Source organism: Stegastes partitus, unplaced genomic scaffold (genome assembly GCF_000690725.1).
Source record: "Stegastes partitus isolate 25-593 unplaced genomic scaffold, Stegastes_partitus-1.0.2 Scaffold2224, whole genome shotgun sequence".
NCBI lineage: Eukaryota > Metazoa > Chordata > Actinopteri > Pomacentridae > Stegastes > Stegastes partitus.
This window is the reverse complement of record NW_007579955.1, coordinates 66,339-74,347: the sequence shown is the minus strand read 5'-3', so window position 1 is coordinate 74,347 and position 8,009 is coordinate 66,339. Positions and strand designations below refer to the sequence as shown.

Here is an 8,009-nt window from a genome sequence, read left to right as displayed (position 1 = left end):
AATTGTCTGTAGGTGTGAATGTGAGTGTGCTTGGTTGTCTGTGATAGACTGGTTACCTGTCCAGGGTGTCCCCTGCCTTCGCCCTAAGTCGGCTGGAATAGACTCCAGCCCCCCCGCGACCCTAGTGAGGATTAAGCGGCGTATAGATAATGGATGGATGGATGATATTTTCGCGAGTTCCTTCACATTTCCAGTTAAATGCGACTTGTATGTGATCTATTTTATAAATTTATTGAATTTCCCTTCTGGGACAAATAAAGTATTTTTCATTCATTTCATCTACTGTGTGAACTTCATACGACCCAAAAGTGTCCCGCATGCGCAGAAGAAGACACGACGACGTCACACGCAGCGAGCGTGCTCAGTGTTTACGGAAGTAAACATGTGGAGCGTATCTGCCACTCCCCCGCCGCCGATGGTGGAAACGGAAGTGTGACCGCGAACCAAACCGGCATCAGCAGTCAAGTACTGTGTGCGTTATGGCCACAAGTGGTCGGAACATGCACAACATTCAACAAGCCCTGACTTCTCTTATCCTTTATGCTCCCACTAGCCCAGAAAAAAAGACAGCAAAATTAACACTATAAATTAACATTTCTAACATTGACCAGCTAATTAGACAAGATTCACTAATTATAAAAAGCCACAAAATGTAAATGACATTAAAGTAACTGACATTTGAAGTTACAAACGAGACTCAGGGTTCTCTCCAGCCTTGTAACAGAGCAACGGCCGTTACGCTGCTGCCTGAAAAAATGACGCTGCAAATTGGGCCGTTACGTTGTTTTTGAGGGTATGTTGCGGGAAAATTATAATTTCTCTACGTTGATTGTACCTGGCTAACTTACATGTATTCGGGCAAATATTTAACCGAGCGTCGATGTAGTTTCTCTACCGTCGTCTTCGCTTCTAACGAAAAGTAGCGTTAGCATCTTAGCTTCTAACGAAAAGTAGCGTTAGCATCTTAGCTTCTAACGAATAGTAGCGTTAGCATCTTAGCTGCTAACGCTGCTATTGCAATTGCTATTGAAAACCCTGAACTTGGTAGCGGCTGACTGCGGACTGACTCACCGCCTCCGAAGCCCAGCAGCCGCCAGATATCTCTGGCAGACTCCATCAGGTATTCCCGTCCAGACATTATCGGTCCACACTCGGAGTAAATTTTGAACTGCAGCCGACACGTCTCCAGCCGTCACTTAGCGCTGACAGCTCGCCTCTGAGACCACCCTGTATTAACATGGATGCGTTTATATGTAATCACTGCAGAACATCCTGGTCCCATCTGATGGTGAAGGCAGCGATCCACCTCTGGCTGCCAGAACCTGCTGCTGCTTCTGCTCCACATTGGCTGCTGTACCCAGAGGTATGTACATGACAAGAGCTGCAAGGTTATTTATCAATTACAACATTGATCGCTAAATATTTTCACAATGAATTAGAGCAGTTTCTAAAAGGAGGAAATTATGTGATTCCAGCTTTTTGAATGTGAATATTTTATTATAATTTCTGCATGTATGCTTTTCCATTGTACTGTGTTCATTGCCTTTCATTTTATACTCTTGTGTGTTCCTTGATTAGTTTTACAAAGTATTGAGTAAAATGCTGTAGCATCTCAGAATATCTTGTTTATATTGTATACAGTGACCCCGAGGAGGAGGTCCAGGGAGAAGCTGCTGCTTGAGGCTCTGCAGAACCTTCAGCTCCAGCTCCCCCCTCTGAGGACCCACTGCTCCTCAGTGGTCTGCTTCCTTCCCTGCAGATTGCCGCCTCAGACAAAGAAGTTTGGCAATTTTCAAATAAGTTAGTTAATGAATCTAGCACTGAAACATTGGAACCCACCAAGTACTTTTTTTTTTTTTTTGTTTAAACTGGGGTAACTATCTCTGCAGGGAACGAACCAGGCTTCATCTCTCCTTCCTCCTCTCCTTGTCCCTCACTCTTCCCTTCACTCCAGGCTCCTTTTTAATCCTGTTTGTAAATAGTTTATGTTTGTGTGTATAGTTGTATATTTGTTGTTCGTGTGTACTTTTTTAATTTTTTTTTGTAAATGAATATGATTATTATTCAAAAGGGACCAAAGTCAGACTCATTTAAACTAAAGGTGGTGCTTTCTTTTCTTCGTCATGAGGTAGATATTTGGTTTGCATTGAAGTTCAGGTACGATGATGCATGATGATTTATCTGTGCTGATTTCCCATCCGTTTATTTTATTGTTGAGGGTAAAACAATACGTAACAATCCGCTTTGAAAGGCAGAACAAGACAAGCAGATATATACTTTTTTTTAAAATCGGTTTTATTGCCAAACCAAAAACAAACATTTAAAGTGTATTGAGACAGCTTGCTGCTGAAAAGTTGGTTCGTGATTTTATTAATTAAATCACTGCATTGAGGCCCAAGTGCACGGGTTCATGCAAATGTAGTTTACCTGGTTTTTTATTTAATTTTTTTGCAACTACACCATGAATATTGGTTTACTCAGCGGAGATGGATGGACAGGCGCTCAGCAGCTGGGATAGAGCGCCTGGAGGAATATCCTGGTGCCGATCCTCTCCGACATGTCGTCAAACTGGGTCAGCCGAAAATGGCGCTGGAAGTGGCCGGAATTCCCCGAGCTGTGTGTGTCCCTGGAGGATCCGATGGACCCGGACACGGCAGCGTCTGGATCTCTGTTGTTTTTGGGCCTTCCACAGCAAATACAAAGCAGCAAACCTCTCAATGTTGTCCAGCACAACCATGGTTGATGGTACCAGTGCCGGCCCAAGCCTCCAAGGGGTCCAAAGCAAAGCATGATTTTTGGGGCCCTCCATTAATAATACTGATCAGTGATCATTCACACACCTACTATAAACTTAAATACATAATAATAATAATAACAATAATAAACTTGTTATAACGAATACACTCGTAAAACTCGATGTGAGAAGTCTTGTTAGATTGTAATCCATTGTCATAAAGGTCATTACAGCAGATTTGCAAACTGGCATAAAAATCTTATCTTATCTCTATTAATATTTGCCAAAAGTCAACAACTGTCCCTGCTGGCCGCACAGAGAAGTAATAAATAAAACCTGAAAGAGCTGTACAGTAGCAGCAGGGCTGTTTACAGCATCCTTTTACATAACAGGTATGTTTCCACCCATCTACGGTTTATAATCTGAAATGGGAATAAATTCACTGCCACAGTCATTTTATAGAAAGTCATAACAGTTGTTGGAAAATGAGTAAGAATGGAGTTTATCTGCTGTTGCTTTGTAAATAAAACATAGACCAGTGCTGCTTAATAAGGTAAACCAGAAAATAACCGCTCTGTCCACCTGCGCCTCTGTAGTCTAACACGGTTAAATGAAAGCCAGTACCGCCAATAGCAGAGCAACGCTGCTCATCTTGGTTCGTGCCGCTTCGTGGAAAAACACAGCTTGTTATGTGGCTGGTTACTGTGTGCTATATTTAAAAGGCACAATAATGCTTGAAAGACACGGAAACTTACCCAAAAGTGCGCTGTTTATTGTGCCTTTATTGCATTATTTAGTATCAGCTTTGTCTGTTCATCACATGATCCTCTCAAAGTTTGTTCCTCAAACAGGAAAAATCTGTTTTCAAAGAGAACATAATACTTTTACAACCCTCTGCAAAGATTTGACAATCTACAGAAGGAAAAAAAAACAGTAAAATTCACATGAAAGTGTGAACAAGATCAAAATTTACTTGTGAAATCTAAAATGTGTGTCTAAAATGAGGTTTTATTAGATGGTACATTTAGTCCTAACAGCTCCTCCAGGTAAAAGATTGTTTTAAGGGAAATGAAACTTAGACATGGTCTGCTCTTTGATATCAGCAAAACACTTTACAGCCTGCAATAAAGCACGATTGCTGGGAAGAAGGGCGGAGTAACCGTAGACACTAACACACCTGTGTTTCAGGTAATCCGCTCAGTGTCGGTTTCCAGGTTCGGTGGAGACACAACTGAGCCAATATGGGCTCCGGTGGTTTGATTTGGACTTGTCTGATCCTCGGCCTGTGCATTAGTGGGCATGTCATCACTGGAAGTCCGATAGGTGAGTGCAGACCGAACGGATGGATTTCTGTGAGCTTAAAAATGGACACAGATTTTATTTAAAATCATACACGGTGGGAAGAATCAGGATTACGTGGTCTGTGCTCAGTTTGTGCCCTGGATTACTACAGAAATGATGATTATTGTAATGCTTTTTGCATCAGTACTGACATGTTTTTTGTTTCTAAATCTAACAGAACTACATCAAGTGTTTGTGATCTACAGGTGACGCCTTTTCTTGGAGCGAATGTAGCTTCAAACTGTCTATAAATCCTTCCCAAGTAAAGATGGCTGCCTAGTTTATCTGTTTTGTGGTTGCTAAGGCTAAACAACATTGGTGTCATATCTTGTTGATCAGGCTTAAGTTTCCAGCCCTAAAGATTTGAGTTTCCGTGTATCAAAGTTCAGTGCAGATAAGACGAGGTAATGAACAATAATGAACTAAGCTTTGATGGTAAATATGTTGATGCACAGCAGCAACAGAATTAGACTGAGGACAGTTTCATCTTGAATAGAAAAAACGCTAGAATATACAGTCAATATATTCTGTATTTTGTCCGTTTTGTTGTCAGATCTGTGCATTTCAAACGTGTGTCTGGTGGAAAATGAGTAAGAATGGAGTTTATCTGCTGTTGCTTTGTAAATAAAACATAGACCAGTGCTGCTTAATAGGGTAAACCAGATTATAAAATACACAGTGATGTTTGCTGGACAACGAGTTGGATATATCCAACATTCAGAGCTCCAGAGCTTTGACACACAGAGTCTAGGCAGTGAAGTCTAGAGGTCCTCATAGTCCCCATAGCCTAAAACACTGAACCATGTAGCCTCAAAAACCTTTTCCTAACTGCTAAATTAAGGCTGGCCCTATTTCAATCAAAATAAACCCATCTTTTGCCAACCTCTTGTCTAATTTTTACCCGAAATATTTTACTTCTGCTTAATTTCAAACGTTAGATTTCCAGAGAAATAGAGAAGGAGGTTAATGTGAGGTCAAATCGCTAAAGGATGTTCAGCTCCTGAAACTCAAACTGCCAGATCCCAACACAGCTGTATTAGACAGGGCTCTACATCACCATCACCAAACCCCAAGTTAGGAAATATCTTTAAGACGAACGGTTCCATCCCTCCAGTAGGGTTACAGAGACTTGGAGAATCAGGTTTTCACTTGTCTGCATTGAATGTTTGTTTGTATGTTGTAGGAAGCCAACTAAAAACTTGAATTCAAAATATGAAATTATCAAAATTTTCAGAGGAGCAGTTCAACACTTAAGGAAATGCACTTTTCTTCTGAGCTAGGATGTCTAAATGTGAAACAGTATGTCCGGCACAGAGAGAGGGTTGTTCGTCAGAGAACTAGTAGGAGAAAAAAAATAGAATATAGAATGAAAAATATGAATATAAATAAAAAGCAACCAGGATATTGCGTTCAAGATGTTTCAGGAGTATTGCACTTGATGTATAAACAGAAATGCTTCTATCGCACAGTGAAGAATGACTGACCTTTGTTCAGGGTTTGGTTGAATTTGCGACGTTCAGGGCAACAACAGCAAAACAGTTCTTGTTGTGTTTGTACATTTTTAGTCATGCTGGCACCGTGCTAACAGGAAAGGCGGAAAGCGTTCGTCTGTTTGCCCACTGTCAGTCTAGATCACACTATGAACTGTCATGGAATTGTGTGCAGACATTCACGGTCAACCGAGGAACTGGACTTGCTTGAGTTCCTTGAAGACGTTCCACCTCTCATCCAAGAGGCTTCATCAGTTCTGTTGACTAGTTGGGAGTTCCAGATACTGATATCCTTAAGGAGCCATCAACACCTGAGTTTCAGTTTCAACTGGGGAAACTCGTTATGTTGACTCACACAACGAGGGGGAGAAGCAACAAACCCCCAATTGATACCGAAACTCAGGTGTTCATGGCTCCTCAAGAACGTAAGTATCTGGAACTCCCGACTAGTCAATCAGAACTGATGAAGCCTCTTGGATGAGAGGTGGAACGTCTTCAAGGAACTCAAGCAAGACCAGCTGCTATGATTAATCCACAAGAACAACCAAGACCTGGATGACTGAGAGTCTTCACAGTCATGGTCACCCGAGAATAAAACTTACTGACTTCTGTGATCCCCTGACCATTCCTCTAGTGGCACCATGACTTCTTCTACACAAATTGTGTTTGAGAGGTGCTTACACTCTGAAGAACACAGACGTTGCTGGTTTTTCCCTGAGTAGGACTGTCTGCCTTTTATTCTGTCGGGTAAATAAGAGAACATTACCTGCTGAAGCTGTTACAGTTAATCAAAAGGTAAAATTGATTGTTCCTGGTTGTTACGTACAGATTAACTTTTTCCACATGTTTTTCATGCAGATAATTCCTTTGTATACTGTGTAGTCCCACAGAAACTGAGCAAGGCTTGAGGATTATCTGTAGTAATCTGGGCCCTGTTTCAGGAAAAAATGTTGCAGTCAGATTTAAATTTAGGAATGCTCTGAGCACCTCACTTTGATTCCTGTAAACCCTCATTGTATTCTTGTGGAAGCAGAAATCTCAGGAGATGTCTTGAAAGCTGGGCACAGAAAACTGAAGCATTCTGCTCGCCCAGACAGCTGTGTGCTGTGATAGACAGTGGTTTTATGTAATTTTGGTAATCTGCTAATATATGTAACGTATATATTCTACAATATTCTGTCTCGTCTGTTGTAACTCGTGTTGTTTCTGTTGCTGAAGGTACTTCAGCCATAAACTGTGCTGGGGCCAGTGGGATTCAACATGTGGGTGCAGTGGATGAAGGATATTCAGGTAAGGTGTTATTCATTGCTTTAGATTTGCGGAACGTAAAATTAGACTGTCATGTCACCTATCAGACAGCAGTTGTTAGTTGTTGTTGTTGTACATCGATCTTGCACTTAATCACACATTTTACACATAATGTGACATCCCTGCATGAAGAGTCGGAATCATTTTGAATTTAAAGTTCATGAAAATCTCATCAATGACTTCTGAGGTAGTGACGGTACACAGGGACAAGTTTTGTTGCATGAGTGCTGTGTGTAGGTATGTTGATATTGTCCTCCTCACAATCCTCCCCTGATGCTACAGGGGATGTGGAGCTGGTGACCGGCATCGTGGCAGGAAGCAACGTGAAGCTTGTGGACTACCTCTTTCCTCCTCACCTTGACTATCTGGAACTGCACTTCACGCTTGGAGACACCACCGCAACAGTTCGCACCAGGAAACCGCTGGATGCAGACACACTGACTGATGTGAGTTTGAGCGTCTATCCACCCATTCATCATCTCTACACCTTAATCCTCACTAGGGTCACATGGGGGGCTGGAGTCTATCCCAGCTGACTCAGGGTGAAGGCAGGTTCACCTGGACAGGTAACCAGTCTATCACAGGGCTACACTTAGAGACAGACAACCAAGCACACTCACATTCACACCTACGGACAATTTAGAATCACCAATTAACCTCAGCATGTTTCTGGACTGTGGGAGGAAGCCGGAGAACCCGGAGAGAACCCACGCCGCACGGGGAGAACATGGAGACTCCACGCAGAAAGATCCCGGGTGTCCTCACTGGGACGCAAACCGGCGACCTTCTAGCTGCGAGGCGACGGTGCTAACCACCGACTCACCTTTGAGCAACCTTGTCTCCTACAAATTAAACATAATAAGCTGCTAATGTGCAGCAGCAAATGCATTTTGCTGACTAGATTACATCAACACAAGAAGGAAATGTTGTCAGTCACCACAACTGTCAAATGTGGAAACTGCCAAACATTCAGCGACGACATGTTTCATTAGTTCAGCCAAAAGTATCTCCTCTTACAATACAGTGACTTCTGGTCTCTATGGTTAAACTTGGTTGGTTTAGGAAAATGGTCTTGGTTAAATATTAAGAGTCAACACTAATTTGCATAATAGCAACTCTTTAAAACTCCAAACTTC

At 42.0% G+C, this 8,009-nt stretch overlaps 1 long non-coding RNA gene across 1 annotated transcript in view; it reads right to left on the bottom strand.

Annotated features, from left to right (window-relative positions):
* The window catches only part of LOC103374367 (uncharacterized), an 18,206-nt gene extending 10,887 nt beyond the window's left edge, over positions 1–7,319 (bottom strand). Inside the window, exon 1 of the long non-coding RNA XR_521121.1 lies at positions 7,308–7,319. This is a non-coding gene — a long non-coding RNA (uncharacterized LOC103374367). The remainder of the gene's footprint in view (positions 1–7,307) is intronic.
* Positions 7,320–8,009: the final 690 nt, after the last annotated feature.